The following is a 21,869-nucleotide window of genomic DNA, read 5'->3' as shown; positions in this document are numbered from 1 at the left end:
CTACCCTAACTACCAACACGCACTCCTCCCTGGACAACACTTCTCAAAACAGCAACCCGTTTCCACCCTGTTCTTCTCCAAACTGAGCGAGCATGCCCGACCGATGTATCGCCGCACGCTTTGTTCCGCCGCGCCGGAGAGCGCACTCACTCTCATTAGCGCAGGTTTAACACACAATCATCCGAAGGGGGGACAGCATTTGCATGGCCGACGCAGGATAGAGAAGTCTAAGCCGAACGAGAGAGGGCGCCCTTCGGCTTCACCGTCAAATGCCGGTCGCGCGTCCGTCCCGCGTCGGCCCTTCTTCCCCTCATGCCCGCATAAGCGGCCCAACCGCCCGCGGTGCTCCTCATTTGTATCGGATGCTTTTGGTGTTGGATGTGACGACGCTCCTGCGCTCGGACTAACTTCGAACGGTGAGTGATCGAATGCACTGTCAATACGTTTCGGACGCTTGCTCTTCGCACCTTCGGCGATGCTGCAGCACTCAGGCGTTCTGCATGAGACAAGTTTCGAGGTTGGAGAAGTGGCGAAAACTTTTGTGCAACTTTTTTTCAATCTTGTTTGTAGAGTGAGGGGACGTTTTTAAATGGTTGTAGTAGCATCTGTATAGTGCAGTGATACATTAGAAGTCACGTGCAGCATTTGCGTCTACGTGAACCTTTTTTTCTTCTTCATTCGACTTCTGGTGACAGCGCAAAAAAGTAGCTGAATCGTTCGAGTGACACCAATAAAGTACTTGCCTCTGTGAGTTGAGTTCTATAATAAGCAGCACATTTCCAGATTGTTTTCTTTCTTCATAGCAACTTGGTGTAGCGGTTAGCAAGTACTTGACGTCAACAAGGAAGGGTCGCTGGCCCTCGCTGGCAATGTTTGCCATCTGAACGTCTGGCTAATATTAAATAATTCTTGCCGTTTTGTTGCGAGAAAACTATGATCATGAGCGATGCCACGTTTTATGTTCGTCGAAATCTAAGCACATCGCATTTAAGGCCTTAAGCGAAGGAGGGGACTGTCAAAGCAACTTGTACCCTGCAACTAAGAGTAGCTGGCGTCCACCACGGCCGGGTTCACACCAGCAGCCTTTGGGATCAACGTTTTAGCGAGTCATGAACACACACACATGCGGCATGCACTTTGTATTATCGTGAACTGTTGAATACTGCTCTGTTGTTCCAAGGTTAATGAGTTACAAACCTCTCGGCTCCTGTAAATCACAATACTGCATAACGAAAGCGGAATGATACATCCCAACATAGAAATCTCCTTATTCAGCGCTGGTGTCGCCGAAAGGTGTGTGGATGTATTGCTTTATTCTGATTTTAGTGACGAAAGATTACTTATTACATAACGCGTAAAAGAGCAGAAAGTGCCCTTGCGGACTCTCGAGGCTCTTGCCGCTCAGATTCCTCTAGTCCGATGCGCTTTTTCGAGACGTGGAAGAAACGACAACACCGCACACTTAAAAATGAGTTTCGCCACACAGAGTCTCGCGCCATAGCACGCTCCTAGCCAACCGTCATCTCGAATGACAACGTTCGCGCCCCTGATTTGTTGCAAACGGGAGGCGGAGCCTATTTTGTAGCCATTATGCACGCATATTGGGTACAAAATAGGCTCCGCCTCCAATTTTCAACAAATCAGGGGCGAGAACGTTGTCATTCGGGATGACGGTTGGCTAGGAGCGTGCTATGTGGTGAAACTCGACAACAACTTTATTTTTGGCTTTGGAGAGTGGGGAGGTTCATCGCCACAGGCGATCCTCTACCTCATTGGTGGTGGGAATGTGGGGAATAAAATAACGAGCCCCTTCACTCATGAAAACTCATGAAACTCATTTTTTAGACTGCACTCTAAAAACAGAGCTTCACCGCATAGCACACTGCGCGCCAACCATTGCCACGAATTATAGGGTTATGCTTCTGATTCGAGTAGAGAGGGGGACGTACGCCTTCTTGTCGCAATTTGGATGCACGGTAATTGCCACAAAAAGGCGTACGCCTCCCTCGCTCCTCGAATCAAAAGCGATTACCCTATCGTTCGCGGCAATGACTGGCGCATTACGTGCTGTGCGGTGAAGTTCTGTTTTTAGAGTGGGGGGTTGCACAGGATACCGACGGGGACTGGGAGAGGAGCGCTCGCTCACCAGTTCCGTCTCTTTTAAGCTATGAATGATGGGACACTACCTCCATCATGTCACGCCTCAGATGGGACTCTTTTTCTCTTGTTGGAAATGCTAGTTGGCGCAAGATGAAACTTGGGGTTGATTTTCTTATTGATGGAGTTTCATGCTGGCTAAAGTACAATGGCTCCCTTGTGATTTCGTTTGGATGAGACCCCCAGGGACCTCCGCAACCTTGCAAGGTTCAATTCCAGTTTACCGATGTGGTTTTGAGTAATATTTTATTTATATTTTGTATTTAATTTCCATGTGAGTGCTGCGAAGCAGCTGTGGCTATGGGCGCCGTACAGACGTAGACAGACGGAGATAGGAATGCAGGAAGGAATGGGGGACAGTTGTTAGCATGCGTCCTGGGCCTGCTTCAGGGGGACCTGTGATAGCATCCGTCTCGAAGGTCAAGGAAAAACCATGCAAAACCTGCCAGGATCCAAACACGCGTCGCCTCTCAGTCCCGGCGTGGAAAGCGATCATCCCAGCCATTATGCCATAGGGGCTGGTCATTAGTAATTACGCACGAAGAGAAACATGCGATGAGCCTGAGCGCAACTTAGAATAGTCGGGTGATTGAGGCTCCCTGCTCCCCACCCTCTACCACCCTGTGTCTGTTCGCGCCAGGTATCCGAGCTTAGTTTCGTTTTCGTACGAGCTACAATTCTGACATGAGAGCGAACGTAGCTTCCTCAACTGCTTGGTCACTTGTATCGACAAGTAATACGAACTCCAACCTGTAGTGATGCCTTACAACACAGGTATTCGCACACACACAAAAAAAAGAAAACCCGCAAAATTGCAACTTCCACGTCGCATTCTCGACATCCGTCAAACTAAAATTGACGTGTAGGAACGGGAACAAAAATAGCAAAGAGAACAAGTCAAAAACTTATGGGGTTCGTGACGTCAGATATGGGTGTAGTTCGCCGATTGACAACATAATGCCGTGTAAAACATATCATTATCGTTTGGAAGTATGCGTTTGTAGAACCGGGACGCTATACCGACGAAACCATGGAGATACACAACGCATGCATGGAAATAAGTATCAACTATTCCCATTTTGGAACACGTAACGTCCCATGGAAACTCAAAGAAAGAAAACGGCAGAGAAACAGGCCTGCCATTTTTCTTTATTACGTCACCATCGCGTATTATGCCAACTTCTTGAGAAAACGAAATCAATGGTCAGCGTCCCATTAAATACCAATATCTTTGAAATTTCCGAGCGGAAATTTATCTTCTTCAAAACCAAAATTCCTCGAGAAGGCGCATGCGGATCACTAATCTAACGCGCCGCATTTGCGCACAGCTGCACGCACATTTAGCTTGCTCGTTCTTCATCCTTCGATCCACATTTTTGAGAATATTGAGGTCGTAGTTGACCTGGTGTCGTCCACACTGTTACTGTGCTCCTGGCCCACTGTTTCAAAGAAGGCATTTTGCTGAAAAAAGGACCCTCTGAACCATTTCTCGGACAGGATTGAAGCAGTTTTGTTTTCATTGGTACTGGTTCGGATTCAGTTGCAAGATCGCGGATGGTTCAGATTCAAATCGGTTCGATAACTTTAACAAAATCTGTCTGTCTAGCAAATCAGCATCCAATAGTTCCTCACCTCGGGCCAGACATGGGTGGTCCTTCCTTTCTCTGAGCATTTCGACCACTTCATGGTGTTTCCTTTGATAGTCCCTGGGACACGAATTCGTTATCATCTTGACTTTCGCCAAGAGTTAGTACTTGGTTACCATTTACCAATTCTCTCTTTGGACGCGGCGAATTACACGAGGACCATTCCAAAACTTTGGATTTCAGGATCGTGGTCAAAAGGCTATTACCTGTATACTTCACAAGTTTCGACAAGTCATTGCCAGGTTACGTGTTGACCCAGTTGAATTATGACCTGCACTAACATCGAACAGGATCGGCTAACGTCGGAAGTGCGGCTACATAGTTGCCAGATTTTGAGCCCGACGGTCTTGTTACCTTTGAATGAAAACTCGAAGGTTCAAATCTTCGACCTGTAAAGTCTCCATGTTAACTTTCGTGACTGCCTTGCGTAAAGCGAGAAGTACCGATTCTTGCATTAACTTTTTTCACTTGCAAGAACAGCTTTTGGCAGGCAGATCAGACTTCCTCGAGTGACCCGTGTTGTCACGCACAAGCACAGCATGCACACGGATTAGAAAGAAGGAGACCGAAGCCGACGAGAAACATGGTCCCTAATTCGCTGGGTAACTTCCGACCGCGCTGCGGCGCACTGGTGCCATTGGAGTCTTGTTTCCGAGACCAGCAGAATTGGCTGTGTAATATCCACTAGATATCAACAAACTTTTATGTTGTTTACAACAAAAGCGGATTTTTCTTGTAAACAAAAGTAATGAAGTGCAAGCTAGACAGTACTTGAGCACACGAGAAAGGACTTATCTTTATCATCACAGCTTCGGTTTGTTTAGTTTCTTGCTTGCAAATTTCTGCAAACTCTCGCTGTATTGCGCAACACTCTCGCGATCTGAGAACATTGTTAAGCAGTAGAGCAGCGAAGCACTCAGGTGAACGATGAGGCCGCATTCTGCCGAAACTGGAGTGGGGACCTGGCTGTTATCCCTGGTGCAGACACCGTCCCAACCAAACACTCGGAGATGACGCCGAAGCTGCGGGCGTCGTGTAGTCGGCGAGGCTGTGGAACTTGCGGCATATTCGTAAGCGTCGCTCATGTAGTCGTCATTTCTCGTTCTCGCATCCACTCTTGTCCAATGTCTTCTCCGTGGATCCGTTAGGACCCGGGCGTTGACGCCCAAGTCGGGCGCCGCTCACGTCGTTCCGTGGAAGCGGCGGATCGGGTAGGGTGTCGATATCTCCGGATGTCACAGAGTCCGGAGATCTGGTGCCTCTGCGATCATGTTATTGTTGACACAGCCGAAGCGTTGATAAATAGCAGTTAGACGTGCAAGTGAAACGATACAGGAGCCATATTTACTCAAGAAAACAAACTTTACCTCAGAGCAAAACAAGGACTACATATTGCTCAACTGAAATCACTACAATGCTCCAAATACTTATACCGCTTCAAACGTGAACTCATAGAAGCTTGAAAAACTATTAAGACACAACTTGCCATACAGGCCTATCATGACAAGAATAAAAATTAAGAAACCAATCGAGAGTCTTATCTGTTGGGGCGGGAAGTCTTCCGAGTTGGGGCTGCTGTCCGCGGTTCCTTTTCCTCGTTGTCCTCGGTGGTTGGACTTGCATCACTTCACCTCATTATACATCACCACACCCTCGAACACATAAATAGGGCAGTCCCAGTGTCCTCTCTTCCGTACGACTTTCCTCGACGGCCGTGTGCCGTCAAACCCCCCACGCTGCACGAGTGTCCTTCCTTGTTCCGAGACCGACCAACACTACCGCTAGAAACGGCGGTTCTCTTATATCACATCTTTACCCCAAACGAGGCCGACAGTGCAAAAACATCTGAATCAAACGCATCTGACTCTCGGTACTTTCGCCAAGACATGTCTTTGATGTTCCGATCCTCCCTTGCTACATGGATCTTAATATGTTACACCTATTGTCTTCAGCTGCCGACACCTCTCCCGAAAACTTTGACCCTTTTACCTCTGGGATTCCCTACTTCCGCCCCACACACTGGGGAGCGATGATCGTAATTGCGAATCTTGAAATCGGTCTCCGCGACCAGCCCAAGGCGAAAGCCAGGTGTCCTTGCCGCTTCGTTTTGTCAAGACTTCTCGTCAGCGCACAAAACCCGCAGTGTCTCCGCAGTGAAAACAGATATGAAATTCAAAATGAATTCAAAACCACGAAATACAAATAATGATCAAGCATACTTGGCGCACTGTGACACCGCACTTCCAGGATGAGGTGGTGGTTATGTTGTGAGGTTGTGCGGTGTGGATGAGGTTTATTGCTTTAAAGGTTACCGGGCGCTGCGCACGAGCTCCTGCACCCGCTTCGTTGTCTACCCCGTAACAATATGAACTTCTGCTAGTTTAGGTATTCCCTTACTAGTACTGGCATGTGCTACTGGATAGTACACAGCTATTTTGGTATCACGACGTTCTTTTTTTTTCTTTAAGGAATTGCTTACGCAAAGCGTTCTCCAAAGCTTGACAACTTCAGATGTCGGGCACATAATGGAACAGTTTTGGCGTCACGAAACCAGCAGGCGACAGCCTCACATATCTACCGTTATTACCTTTTTTTTTTTTAGATTCTGTGTTGCAAACTGTGGCTCTGAGCGGCGTACATACGTGAACAGATGAAGGGAGGAGAACAGGAAGGAGTGAGGGACAGGGGGTTAGTATGCGTCCTGGGTCGACTTCAGGGGGAACAGCGCCAACGTTCATCTGGAAAGTCTGCCGGAGAACCCAGCACAGCCCGTGCGGGGATTCGAAGTCGCGTCACCACCCACTCTGGGCGTGCAAAGCGATCAGCCTATAACCACTGCGCCACGGGAGATGGTCCGTCATTAATATGACTATGCCCAAGAGGAAGCAGGCAAGGCCAATATTCCTGAGACATTATATCCTTAAGTCATCAGACATACAACAACGGAAACACACCGCGCGGTGTGGGACCTATTTTGAACGCTCCATTGGGAATAAATAAACTGAAATATCAGATAATATTTGGTACATTTAAACTTGGAATTACGATCACAGCACACACACGCACAATGTAAACAAAGATGGCTGCCTTTGGTGGCAGTGCAGTAACACGTGTCCTCCGTCTGCTAAAGATATACAAGTAGGATATCCGAAGAAAATGAAATAGTGATCTTCATGATATAATGTGAGTCTTCAATGCCAAATAATTTAAATATGCGTCGCTGTTTTCACGCGAACATTCGTAAAGCAACGTTCTGTCAGGGCTATAAGTTTCACAATCCGACGTCCCAGGGCACGCGAGCGCCGCACGAATTTGCGCACGAAATTACGCGACGAATTAGGGACCATACTTTATCGCTTGCAGAGCTGCAGAGATCGGACTCCATGTTTCTACTCCGTTGTACCAGTGCTGTAGTTTCTCTGAGAAATATTGCGTATGTCCTGCCGGAGAAGAACTGCGATAAATTTTCAGCTCTACTAGTCTAGCTTCGTATAACCCCAGATGAAATTGCTTACCAATACTTTTCATTACTGAATTCACGGACGCGTACAATGTATCCCTGATTAAGCGGTCGATAAATAAATTCCTTTCACAGCTCAACTAATTGCACTCTTTTAATATTGGGAAGTCTTTTGGAAACCCATAGCAGCTTCTCCAACACGGTGAACTTCAATGGAAGACACAACTTACAATGAATTCGCACCAATGCAAAAACTACTCAGTTCTTGTATAGCCCGTTTCGAGGATACAGAATTTTCACGGAGACCTTTCATCCGAAACTTGCGCAACAGCATTATTTCGGGTTTCAGCTCTTTCTTCTCCTCCACAATGACGCGTTTCACTATTGAAGTTTCCACTTGGGCATATGGCGCTTCTCTACATGTTACGAAAGCGCTGTCGCCAAAGAGTGGCAAGAGAAGAGAGAGACTCACCTGGCCATATATAATCGGAACAAGCGGTCGATGTGGTGGCCCCGTGGGAGGAGCACGGAGCAGCTTATCGCTTCCTCGACGGAGGGGGATTAATCGCTCACGGATAGTTCGCCGCTCAAATATGTAACACAGCTTATCTGCTGCCGATGTTAGTCTCCAAATTGGATGCGCCGAAAAAATCACCCCCTCCGTTTTTCTCTCTTCCCCGAGAGGTTCGTGGCGCGACTTGCCGCCCTTCCCGGCAGGCAGCCGCCTTTAACTTTGTGTAATCGACCCCCCCCCCCCGCCCCCTCCCTCCCCATAGGATGCTGAAGATACTAATAGAGTTTCCACCCAAGGTAGAAAGATCGAAGCGAGTATTATGAAATCTTTATGTTTTAACTTATTACTTCTAGTTGTTATGTTTTCATTTCGAAATTTTATTCATTTATTTATTGAATACGAAAGTGGTAGGCAAGCAGTTTATGCTGCTTGTTGCTTGTAAACTCAACACAACGGGTTCTACATGTGACAAGGAACGCTAAATATTTTTAATTTGCCAGTAAAATCGTGGTTCGGGGCGACATCTGGTGGGAAATATCCCTGATTTTTCAAGCAACAGTGGTCTGTGTTCCCGACTGCATCCTTGCTCGGGATGACTACGTAGGCGACACGTAGCCGACTTCTTTCGTTTTAGACCCAGTATTACGCGCATGCAATGTAGTTTTGCCGTCGTACGTGACCAGCAATGTGCAGTTGGTGGCCACCTGGACACGGTGTTGCCCGTAATTTTTCATTTTCATTTTCTAGAACAACCTTGAACGCAATCGGAACGAAAATACTGACGAAAATAGCCTGAGGGCTCAGGCTATTGAATAGATACATTTTCTGAGATTGCACCTCTACTTCTTATAGTACCTTTACGAAACCTTTCCTGCAATTACATAATAACCATTACAGCTGGGTATTTTTACAGTACAAAACAAACGTTACACCTCCCTCCGAACTTATTTCCGAATTCCCATTTTTATGACTCCACTCAGTAGAGAAGGAGGAAGGCCCACAGACAGGAGATACAAAATAACATTTACACCAGGGACAACTAATAGGGAGTACCATATAGAACAGTCGATTAAAGGGGCATTTACTCGCAACAATTTCTGCTGCTGGAATAAAAGATGCCGTTACCTCGATAACAATACAAAAAGGAACGGGGTTTCACCCGTTGCGTGGTTCGTCATTGATACGCGGACCAAACCGTATTTTACGCTTTCCCGCTTGTCTTCTTCTCCAGAAGAGCCACAGTCCGGAGCGGCCTGTCATTGGTTTCTTCAAACGCCTGCCGTCCGCCAACTTCTTATACGCTGCACTCCCAATGTGCGAACTACATTCTTCATGCTGACGGGGGTATACACCTGTGCGACGGTGACTCTCGAGTTGTCTCGGACATTAGAAAGGTGACTCTAAGCACATGCCGAGGTGCCACGCCTCGCGCTCTGAGATGCTGTGCAGGGTGTCTGTACTTTGCTCGCTCAACACAATTCAATACTCTGTGAGATGCAGCCCCGAAAGCACGACACACGAGTAGAGTTCCGAATTTTTGATAATGAAAAAATGCCGGCCGAGTGGATGAGGCCAAGGGTGAGAGTAGAGGAATGGTGGTGATGGTGGTGACGTGCTATGTCCGAGCAGCTTCATTCACCGTGTACATACCTCACCCCCACGCCTTTATTCTTTTCTTTTCCATTTTTTGCTGCAGTCGTGCCCAGTCTCCTGTGGCCAACAACGGCAAGCCTATTTCCAACTATTTCAACATTCCACCCCCACCCCCCCTGAGCGGCCTGCCCTGCCGCAAACAAATGGGCGAGGGGCAAATTTAAGGTGGTACACAGGAGACAGAGAGAATGGGAGAGGGCGAAAGAAAATTGGCATCAGGAGAGAAAGTGTTCATTCACTAGCGTGGACAAAAAATCAGGCTGTTTGTTCCGTTAGTACTCTTGACTCGGAAAGAAGGGAAAATGTTTCCACTACCACAGCGGAGTTAGACCGGTTCCAAATTCCTTCGATTGGATGAGGGAATTTGCCGAACGTTGCACGTGAAACACCTGCTGTGATAAATTGCCGGCAAAATGGTGCCGGTATTGCCTTTCAACCGGCAGCCGGGAGGAGCAACAAATAACCGGGTGTGCGGTTAAATAACCTACGGGTGACAACCCTACACACGAGCGGAATAGCGATCTCCCAACTGCGGACGTCAGTTTCAACGCTTCCTCTGAAGGCATTCCGTGAGCGTAACCGTTACAAATTAAGCGCATCCTATATGCCACAGAGTTTCCCCCTCATCTTGCGCGGGAACTATTTTAGAGCCCCTTTGACATTTAAAAATGGATCTCGCAGATAACGTATGAAGCGTTTCCTTCATCCTGAGGCCCCTACGGTGAAACCACGGGCTGGCACTCTAGGCCAATTCCGGTAAACGTCTAGTGAATAACCCTCGCATATAGGCACAATTTTGTTGTTCAGGAGCATTGATTCAGCATTGCTGTTTTTAGACAATTTAGTTCTGGTCCCTGTTGTTCTGGCAGGCGCGTGGAACGTCGATTAAAATGTCACCTAGTACTGAAACATTTCGTTCCATAACTATCAACCATATACGTGACGCTTAAGCACACGATATGTACCTAGAACATAGCGTGAAAATGATTCATAGATGATCTACTTTGGCTAACAAGCTTTCGACCAGAATATATTTATTATACGTTAACATACACATCATGCACATGCGCAGAAATACAGTTGTTGCTCGTAAGAACACACACAGATACACAAATCCGCTTGTACTCAATACAAAGTGCAGAGCTTAGCTTATATTTTTAAAAAGATAATAAGAGATGAGATAAGAGAGAAGAGATAAGATAAAATAAAAAGAGGATAACCTATTTTTAAAAAAGTGGTCGACGTACGATGACACAGTACTGCCTACGCAATGAAATGTGTAAACGATTGCACATGTGCCTCATGAGTTGTACATTGTGTAGTTAGATGCTTTTACTACAGTACATACGTACAATAGCAGCACTAGACATTATATATTCCGCAGAATGTTCTGTGGCCCTTTTTGCGTATGTTACACACGGGGAACAGGGTTTAGTTAGTCCCCCATGCTGTGCCATTGTTTCTATTTCCGCATGCGTATCATGTGAACTTGTTTCCTACGTGTCCGCTGATCGTGAAGCACTAGCAGCTGTTAAGGCGTAGCGAACACAGGGGCCCCAGTCTTGAATTCGCATACAGCAAGCGTTATCGTCACCTTTAAGCTTGGCGGGCTCCAAACGTAAAGTGGCGGCACGCGAAAACCGTTATGGTAGGTCGCGATTTCAAATAAACGTTGCGATTGGCCTTCGAGCTGGCCTTCGTAGCGAATCGTGGGCGAAGTGATGCATTTGACGCGCGTTACGGGACAACGACAAGTTGAAAATCGTACCCTGGGGCAGCTAACGTCCCGATGGATAAGCTCAGAGCCGTCCCGAGGTGAGCTTCGACCTGGGGCTCGAGAGAGCCGTATATTAAAAGGGAGTCTGGCCATTGGGAGGAGTAACAAAAAGAGGCTCGACCTGTCAATCACAGTTTCGCTCCTCTGATTGGTTTGCTTTTTAGCAAGGGGGTCGCCATGACACCATACTGTCACCCAAAATGGCGACGAAAACAAACAGAGTGAAGCGCGGATTTTGTTACAAAAAATTTTGACACACTACTCTGACTTTACGCTGCAAATGTACATCCTAATATATATGTTTATCGGAAATCAGTTTCAACTGATGCTCCTCCATCGATATTTAACCGAACATAATGCGTTTTGTCGTCGGTGTTAGGCCTAGTGAACACAGCGATCACAACGAAATCATAACAAAAACGGCACTGTGCTGTACAATTTCAAATTTAATTACTGAATCTTATGGATATAAACATCCTTCCTTTTTTTATTCCAACAGTTCACGTAGATAAGTTAAAAAATCGCACCGACGACAGGATGTGTACCAGCAGGTGGTTCTGCCGGCAGCGGTACAAAGACAGAAGCAGATGACAATTCCCGACGTGCCTTGCGCAGCCTATGTGGCGTTCATCAAATTTGCACAAAAAATCCACTAGTTCTGCAGATCGCGAGAGGTATCCATTTCAATCCCATCCAATCCACTTGCCACCCAAAATGGCGTCCCATGTTGGATAGGGGGACAAATACTGAGGATATGTTGATTGATAGTGCACCATATTTCAAGACGTCATTGGTCAGAAAGCTAAAAAAGTGGGAGGAGCTTCATGTATAGGCATGACGCATTAATGGCCAGATTCCCTTTTAATATACGGCTATGGGGCTCGACTACGCGAAGCGCCCCGACTGGACGCTCTGTAAACCAAAAAGAAGAAAAAGCTCACATGCAGTTCCGAACTCAAAATCCGCTTGATGCTCGTTTTATTGTACAGTCTAGCCCCCCCCCCCCCCCCCCCACACCACCACCACCATCGGAACAGCTCATGGATAAGCTGATGGACTGGAGGGTGGAACTCACAACGACGTTAAGGTCAATGTTCGACCGGGATAGCCATTCACCTCCGTAAGAGAGTATATGCGATCGCACAGTTTATAGAAAAGCATAATATCTCATTAACACCCTCTCTCATAAGAAGCGTCATTGGTAAGGGAACTAACGAAACAATAAAAACAAACATCACTCAGGCCTCTCGAAGACACTGGTCAAACACCGCACTTACCAGTGTCCCGAAAACCATGTTGCCCCATATTGGTTTTTCAAACAGAGCCCGCGTACCTTATCGGCGATTTGCTGTGTGTGCCTTCTGCTAATCAGGGACAGTTTTAAAGCGGACGACCGAACTCCACCGTGGGGAGACGGGGGAGAGGTGTTTATCGCTTGGGGGCGTCGAGGAGAAGGCAATTAGGCTTCATTAGCCGTGGCAATCGTTGAAATCGATAGCGGCTATACTTCCGGAGGATCGACGCCACACGGACCACGCGCGGACCACGTCGATCAGTTGCTGTACGAAGGAAACAGCAGACTCCTACAAATAGAGCTTCAGAGTAGAGTACCCGTGTCTCGCATGGACTCCACTTTCGCTCAAATGGTTTGTCATCGTCAAACGTTTTCGTACTGTCTTTCAATTTTTTTTCTCCCTTAAATGGGTGCTGAGGCAACGCCACCTAGATACAGAAGGCCCGCTTAATGCCTCCTCTCCCTCTTCGCTACGTGGACATATGAAGTCAGAATATGTCTGCTATCCCGATTTGCCGTTCTGAGAATTCAAGAACTCGCAAATGATTGCGACTAACTTGGAACCTGTACACCCGGATCTGTAGACAAAAAGTGCAACACGCTTTCCAGAAAATCAGTTTTGAGAAAGATACGAGACTGTTTGCGCATTATTTTATCTAAAGTTTCCCGTTTTAGTTCCGTCTTCCGCGCTTAGTTGATCTGTGCAACACAGCCGGAACCGACGCCGAACCTTCCGTCTACTCCCCCCCCCCCCCTGCCCTCCCAACATTTACCGTTGCTTGCACTGCTGCTACAAAAGTATAACGCGACTGATGATACATTAACTACAGTATGTGCATTTCATTATGTAGTATGGTGCAAATAGCACAGCACAACATGTGCGTATAAGGTGTGTGTGACTCGTGAACTTACCCATGCACATCCCGCGCAATACCCGCGCAATAGGTAGCGCCAGCTTTGACGCATTAATTGAGCCAATTCTGCATAGGTATACTATTCTGAGTGTATTTGTCATCTTCAAACTAAAGCTGCTTACTATGATATATATTGAATTCACATACCGTCCGGATACGTTCACCGCTACCTTTGATATCAGTGGCCATTGTGTACCTTATGCTCTAAGCCATGCGCAGACTTTTGATTCCTAAGTGCAGAACAGATTACGGACGCCAAAGGATGAGTTTTCTAGTGGTGTTGTTTTTCAATGAACATCATGAGCTCATGAGCTCATGCACGTCACTTGAGGATATAAAGCAACGTCTGTTATCTGACTAGCATGTTTACGCACGGAACGCATTTCTATATGCCAGTGGCTGTGTATGCTTAGGGACGTTGTGTTTTGGTGACTTTGTTATTGCATTGTATGCATAGGGACGTGATGTTTTAGAGTGTTTGTTATTGTAATTTGAGTGTTTTGTGGTGTTTAGTGGCTTGGGTTGCGTGCTTTTTGGTGTCTTTCGTTGTTGTATTGTTGTGCTGCTTTTAATGATGTTGTGTTGTGTGTATTTCATGGTGACTCCGTCTAGATGGGGGTTTGGCACCCTTTTGCAGGTCGATAATAAATAAACAAACATGTCAAAATTACAAATTTGACATTACCAAACTCATCTAACGCACGATTATTATGCTCAAAGGCGCACCATAAGAGCAAAAAGAACGAACAAGAACAACAAGGGGAAGAACGAAGAATGAGAATGTCGGTATTGGTCTGCAGCGCCTGCGCGTAAAAGGTCTGCGACGTCTATCCACATATCCGTTGTTTCATCACAGGACGTAAACACTCTAGACAGTGTGCTATAGAAAACATAATACGACGGAATATGGGCCGTGACATTGCGTATGGGGTGCTAGAAAATCCTGTCAGTGCTCTTTAGAGTGTAAATTCGTTTTAGTGGAAGTGGCTAAGAATTTAATACCGCTCTCTTTTATACGTGTGTTAACCCGATCCTGATATCGTCTTGAGCTGTGTGAGGATCATTGTCACTTTGAAATTAACGCAGAAACGATGCTGCTGACAATTCGTGGCAATTCGAAAAAAATAAAAAAAAGTAGGAGGATAACTATCGTAACGAAGTTTTTTTTTACGGCTAGAAAGCAACGCAAACCTCCTCAAACACGATACTTCGCAGTAGTCATTGTGGATATTAAGAGGGTAGAGGTTTCTCAATTTTCACGATTTCTCGAGAAAGAGGCACGCAGAAGGCAAAACATATATAAAAATGCTCGTACATTCTGCAACCTGCAACGTTTAGCGCAGGTTCGACGCTCAATTTTCATTCCTTTTAGTTTCTCTGGAAATCCCGTACTTTACCTCTGGAAATGTGTGTGCGTGTGTATGTGTGTTTTGGGAATAACATTCATAATAGCACTATAACAGCGCTTTGAGCGCTGCTTCCCGAGCCGTTGATTTTAGAGATTCAAGTAGTACAATTATTTTTCTTAAAAAATGAAACTCGGCACGTACGTCAGAAAACGACAATGTTTCCCACCACGTACCTTCTGAAAGGATCGTCCCAGGACACTCAGATTGCCCTCGCTTGATAGCCCATGAAATGACCCTTCATATCCGTTAAAGTTTCTTCATAGCAGGAATGCACGTTCTTCGATAGATGTGTTCAAATGTGCAAGGTATGCATGCGCAAGTTAATGTCGATTCGATTTTTAATCAGTTACGGCACAAGAGTGGCTTTATAGCTCTCCTGTATATCGCCTACTCGTATTTGCTATGATTTACATCTGAGACACCCGGCCGTTTTATTTTCCAAGACACACTTCCTGAGTGACAGTCCTTCTATGACGGCATTATGTTGGAAACATCCACATAGGTACTTCTTTTTTTTTTTTTTACGCATTTGAGGGGGCGTTCTTCGCGTACGTGAACGGAAAGGGTAAGTCGATCCCTACGGTTAAGTTCAATGCAACCACCTGAGGCCGGCCGCCACATACGGGCAGCGTCTTTATCAAGGAGTCCGTGAAAGTACCGAAAAGCAGACGTTGCCTCCTCAACTCAATGACCGACATGGGCCGCCCATGAAGTTGAATGAGCGGCTTTGCATGTGACCAAGAGCGCACAAAACGGGGCATGCGTAGCGAATACGGTTTGGAGGCCACAAGCCCATTGGTCACGCGCGTGCCTAGGGCAACGCCGGAAAGAAAGTCCCAGCTGCCCCGTTCCTCACTTCTGGCGAATACGACGCGACTCTCAAGTGAAGTGATTGAAAGAACACACAATAGACACTGTAGTTCATGGAACCTGGAATGGAACGGCTCTGCTTGGACAAAGGAGACTGGTTTCACTAGCTATGACATTACATTATGTATGTAGTATATAAGCATGTAAGACTTTATAATTGCACGAGTTGTGGTGTGTAATACCCGCTGTCTGATGAGGACGTTTGTCCCCGTGGAAAACGCTATCGGTATGTCTTGAGCATAAAGTAACCGACCCGGGTGTCGTTAACGATGGGCTCGTCGTTAACAGCACTAATGGTACAAGTATTGTGACGTCGCGATTTTGATGTAACGATTTTACTACTATTTTATTATTTTTTTTTTTTTTTGCGTAGCTGTCATCGGCAAATGAGAAGAGAAACGATATCAGTGAGTATGAGCATGCCGTGCGGTTATGCTCTGTTTTAGGAATACATAGCCTGAGCGACTGACTATAGTGACTGATGCTCCAGCGGTTAATCACTCCATGTCATATAATCACGATTTATCAGTTGTTGTTCAGGTTAATGTACCCCAGATTTTTATACGAGTCCTGTCATATGGCCATGCTGTGCGAAATCCCTCAACAAGAACTAATCTCGCCTTCTTAAATTGTCTGGCTGCATTAGCAGGGTAATTTGTTAAATACGTGTACACTGCACAAATATATGCATACTAGAGATATAATCATTAACAATGTCTTTCCAGGGTATATGTACAGGAAAAAATTAAAGGAAAAGAAGAGGCGAAAGTGAATGGCTAGGCGTAAGAAATGTGCCAGCATTTTACTATCACACGTGCGGACTGCCGTTTTACCCAGGACCGCGGCTCTTCAGGCGATAATCTCACTGAGGAGACACACACAATACACGCCGCTCCTAAACTATGTTCTCCTCAGCTCATATCTACGCACGTGACGCTACAAAATGGTTTACCAAAAAACTTGAGTAAACTATCAATGAGCTAGAATAGTAGTAGTTTTATTTTAAGTTAGGGGAGTTGTCAGTCCAACGTAGAATCACCGGCTTTGTTTGTAGTACTTTTTCTTTATTCTTTCTTTTTTATGTATGCCCATGCGTATTACAGTTGTTTCACAGCGAGAAGTCGCGAATTATCATTAATCCGTAATATACTCGTAGCTTAAATAGACTGTACGAATTAGTCCGGTTTAGCGGCCTTGCGGCTCGGTGCTTGCTTGGGGGCAAGCATGTGGTGACCAATCACATTAACCCATTCATGGTCAAACTTTCCAGAAAGCACGAATAACTTTTTTTTATCATGTCACGATCAAACAGAAAAGTATACACAATTATACATGAAATATTAGCTGCCACATTTTTATCACAAAGAGTTCAGTCTACGTTACTCACTCGGAAACATACTCCCCGCTGCCCCTTACGCAGGCTACATTCCTGTACCTGAACAAATGACATAACAACAGCACGTAAAGAAGTCTGCCTTGTGGCGCACGTCAAAAGAGCCCCAGGTGGTCGAAAACGTCCGCAGTCCTACCCTGCGGCACGTGCAGCATGTCGCTACACAAATAAATGACACACCGATTACCTACGTCTGTCACACTCAGACTTGTACGTAACGGGTAATTGCGTTACTAGTAATCAATTACTTCTTGAGTAATTTTTAACGTAGTCGATTACTTTTCTGGCCAAGTAATTTTTTGAGTAATTCAATTACAATTTTCAGTAGTCAATTACCAAGTAATCGATTACTTTGAGACTAAAAGGATCCCCGTTGCTCGGGAAGACAAAAGCAACTACGCTCTGCAAATTTCAAGACAGCTGTTTTATGTCTTTAGGACTTTTTCTGCAGCAATTTCTTATCCGAGGTCAACTGCCACTGTGTTTCGCACGTGTAGTGTATTTCAGAGAGCACTCTGTCCCCATTCATGTGGACTATCTTTCCTTATTCCGGCCTGCATACAGTAAGTTGTACCATGAACCTGATGAATCATTTGTGGGAGTCCCAGCTGGAACTCTTTTGTCTTATCTCACTATGCGAGATGCACAGAGAACACAGAACTCTCGACCCCGATAACCTATTGCGACTCTTGTACATTCATGAGCTCCTTCGCTGAGTCGGTCTTGTGGGGAATACCGTCCATGTCACAACCATGTCGACGATTTGCAATGACTTGTCCCCGTGGCCTAGCTACATGTTCAGAGCAGTGGAGAGAAAGGTTAGAAAAAAAAAAGACTTGTTCAAATGCCTGCTGTGCCTCCCTCAAGCAAACTTTCTGTCAGCTTTGAGCTTTAACTCATGCAATTTCTCGGTGCCTTGAAGCTTGCAGTGCTCGCGGTTATGCGCGACGGCGTTCATACACTTCTGTTTGTACTTTCTCTCTCAGATATCGAAAGTAATTGGCAAAGTAACGCGTTACTTTTCTAGACGTTACTCGTTACTTTCCGGCGAGTAATTTGTAACGGTAAAAAATTACTTTTTCGTACAGGGTAACGGTAACGGTAAGGAATCACTTTTTTTTAGTAACGTGTACAAGTCTGGTCACACTACACCAATGAGGCTACAACACCTGAGCGCAGAGGTCAGAGACGCGAGAAAACCGAAACTTTTTTTCAGGCGACGCAATTGGCGGGAAACACCTGGTAGAAGGGGTTTGACCTATTCTGTCCTGCAAATTTATTTAGATATACGTGGAAAATGAAATAGCTAACTTCAGACCAACGAAATTATGCAATAGCCATGGTAAAAAGAGAGATAGATAGAGAGAGAGAGGTAGACAAGAAGAAAAAAAAATACAGGACGGGTACGACTCGTGTAACGCGAAATTCGGCGTCGGCTGTGCGTGTGGTGAAATGAGGCCGGATGAAAAGGTAGACAAATTGAGAAATTTATTTAGGCGTGATAAGTATTGATTTGTGGTCGCTGAAATGGTTGGCTAGGTGAGTGGTGTCGTGAACGAGGGCGCTGTTCTGGAATACCAAGTCTATGCATGAGCCATATCTAGTTGTTAGCTGGTAGATGTCGGTGCACAGCGTAAGGTCCAGTTGTTCGGACATATCACTTTGGAAAGTGGTGTTCTTGGCCGGCGAAGCGTCCACGGTCTCCGAGGACGAGAAGCATGTGCGTTCGGTAAGGCGCGAGTACAAGATAAAGTCGCGGATACGTTCGGCGCGGCGCGAGGCGAGAAGTAGCGCACAGCCACCAAGAGCCCTGTGGGAAGCTGCACGGCACAGCTGACGCTGTAAAACTGACGTACTGTACTTTGGTTTTTATCTCACTTTCCATCGATAGCGGTTGTAAACTGGCGGAATTCTCCTTCTGACCTCAAGCGCTGAGCGCACATGCGATAAGAGTTTTGTGCGGACATGCGAATGCCGACGACGCCGACGGGATCTCGGGAGTGTCTCCGCTATACAGCTGACGCTGTAAAAAAAAAAGAAGTTGCTTCTTCTTGGATTCTAGAATCAACTTGCATCGAAGCAAGGAAAAGTTGCTGCAGTCCGGAACAAAATGAATGGAACGGAATGCGCCGGAGCCCGGAACCCAAAGGAATTTAGCAACATGTTGGAAGATGCAAACGTGTGAGCTTGTGGCAATGGAATGATGTTTCTTTTCTATTTTTTAATCGGTGTCAGCGCCGCGAAGGAACTATGGCTATGAGCGGCGTACAGACGATGACACGTGGAGAGAGGAGAGCAGGAAGGAATGGGGACATGGGGGTTAGTATGCGTCCCGGGCAGACTTCAGGGGAACTGTGCCGACATTCATCTGGAAAGTCTGCCGGAAAACCCAGGGAAAACACCAGACAGTGCAGGGATTCGAAGCCGCGTCACCTCCGAGTGCCTGCATGCGCAGCGGTCATCGTAACCGCTATATGTCACGGGAGCCAGCGATAGAATTATGTTAATATGTTGTAAAAATGTACAATGCAAAAGTTTGACAGTGTTTGTCGACAGCTTGCTTGTGTGTCTCACATCCACATGTATTTTTCTTCATCACCTCACCGTCAACACAGTTTGTTTCATCCTCACCAATTCCTCGTGACCAGAGGGTACATAAAGAAAATTCGACCGTAATCTCAAAAATTATTTGGCTGACAAGAGCTCCGCTCCTTGTATTTTTTCTTTTTTTGTGGTAGCCTATGCAATGCGTCTCCTACAAGACCAACGCATGCCTTCGTGTGCCTCCCTAAGAAGCACGCGTGTGTGACAGACGCCTTTACATCATAATCAATCCCCTGAGGGCCCCGTATGTCAGGGTTCGGGTGTTTCAAGTGCCGCATACCAAAATGGCTGCTCTCAGAGCAGCCAGCAGCAGCTGCCAGAAAGAAAAAAAAAAGCCTTACGGCCTTTCCGTCATTCAAGCGGTTACAGAAGATCATGATTAACGTTTTACAGAACCGACACCACGCTGCACGACCTGTTAGCCAGAGTTTGTGAAGTATAGCGTGTGTTCTTGTAGTTTCTTGGGATTACTAAAATTTAAGAACAACAGAAGTATAATTACCGTCATTTTGAGAAAACTGACGGAGCAAGCGTTATAGAAGATTTGTTTGTTGCCACTGATGTTCGCATAAAGACAGGTTTTCTACCTGAAAGAGAAATAAAATGATGCAATTTTCTGCGTCTTGAGCGTTGTGGATTTCTCAGCTGACTGGATCATGCCGATACAAAATCAGGTAATATTTGTGAACCAAGTGGGATGACTCAAGCTAGCTGGCGAATATGTGAAACAGGCACCATTTCCCTGAATTTGAGTAAGCGCAATACGACGTGTAACGGAACGAAGCGGACATAGAAGACTTAAAACCAGCGGTGAAGGGCATTAAAGTGGAAATATTTCTCCTCGCTTAGAGGGAAACTTCTCAAGGATTAGAAAAAAATTAGGTGAGCATCACACGGAACACAAACCACCCCCTCGATACGGAATACAACATTCGCATTCATTTTGTGTAATAGAGTCGTAAATGATGACAATAGCAAACCGAATACCGAAATGCCAAGATCAGAAAACAGAGCTCCATGGTATACCGTGACGTCACCCAGTATTGTCGTCTGCTTCGCAACCTGCATTCTCCCTTGCCGGATGCAGGATGATATAAGCAGCGTTTCGCTTTAAGCGCCCTCTCGCTTCACAGAGACGAGCGTTCGCTTCGTAATAAATTTGTTTGAATAACATCTGCGCAGTTTTGGAACGAGATATTTCGTACACGTGTTCCTGACGTCCCAAAGGCTACTGGTATACCAGAAGCTTTGTGGTGATTTTGTTGCAGAATCCCACTTTAAAGAAAGATACCGTTACCTCGACATTACACTCTAAAAACAAAGCTTCACCGCATAGCACGCTCCTAGCCAACCATAATTTCGAATGACAACGGCCTTTGAACGAATGACATTTGATTTCATGGAAACGGGGACGTACGCCATTTTTGTGGCAATTATGGACCACATAATGCCACAAAAATGGCGTACGTACGGCCCCCGTTTTCAGCAAATCAGGGGAAAGAACGATGTTACTCGGGATGATAGTTGGCTACGAGCGTGCTATGTGGTGACGTTCCACGCTGCGGGTACTAGATGGGAGGTCTTCTGTGCCACCGAAGATAGCGCCATGGCGGAGACGCCAGGACTGGGGTGTAGGAAAAAAGGTCCCCGGAGAAAACGTCCCCCTAGAAAACGTCCCCTACGCCGATTCATGGAACGCCGTTTCATAGAATCGGTGGCCGCTTTTTCTTGCGGCAACGTGTGAAATACGTAAAAGGCTCTCTTGACCTAACCTTGGTCAGGCATCGATGAAACACCGTCCGACGATAAAACGGCGTCGATGAAATGGCGTTCGCTGAAATTGGCGGACACGCTATTCATACAAACACAGGAAGAAGATGTACTATATTCTGCCCTCGATAACACGGCCTGCTCATAGGTTTCGGATGACGCATGTCATAGCTGGTCCATTAATTTCAGGATGACTCATGGTGCTCTTTGTGGCAATGGCCAACACACCTGACGGGGCAGTGTCCTGGCAGTTGCGATCTGGTTCAGCGGATAGAGCTAACAGCCACAAGCGAACATAATTCGATCCGAGAGATAACGCTGAAATAAACAGTTTAGAAATACGACATGGCAAAATTCAAAGTTAAAAATGCACTTTTAAATCTGAATCATCAAAATGTGCATGGTGTT

The 21,869-nt window shown here is 46.1% G+C and overlaps 1 protein-coding gene across 1 annotated transcript in view; it reads left to right on the top strand.

Moving 5' to 3' along the window:
• The first annotated feature begins 303 nt into the window (after positions 1-303).
• LOC135368661 (platelet glycoprotein V-like) overlaps positions 304-21,869 on the top strand; it is a 218,570-nt gene continuing 197,004 nt past the window's right edge. Inside the window, exon 1 of the mRNA XM_064602096.1 lies at positions 304-416. The gene's annotated coding sequence lies outside the window, so the exon portion shown is untranslated. The remainder of the gene's footprint in view (positions 417-21,869) is intronic.

The sequence above is a fragment of the Ornithodoros turicata genome, chromosome 1, assembly GCF_037126465.1.
Source record: "Ornithodoros turicata isolate Travis chromosome 1, ASM3712646v1, whole genome shotgun sequence".
Classification (NCBI taxonomy): domain Eukaryota; kingdom Metazoa; phylum Arthropoda; class Arachnida; order Ixodida; family Argasidae; genus Ornithodoros; species Ornithodoros turicata.
Note: the sequence above shows the minus strand (reverse complement) of the source record. Positions and strands in the feature narration are given on the sequence as shown.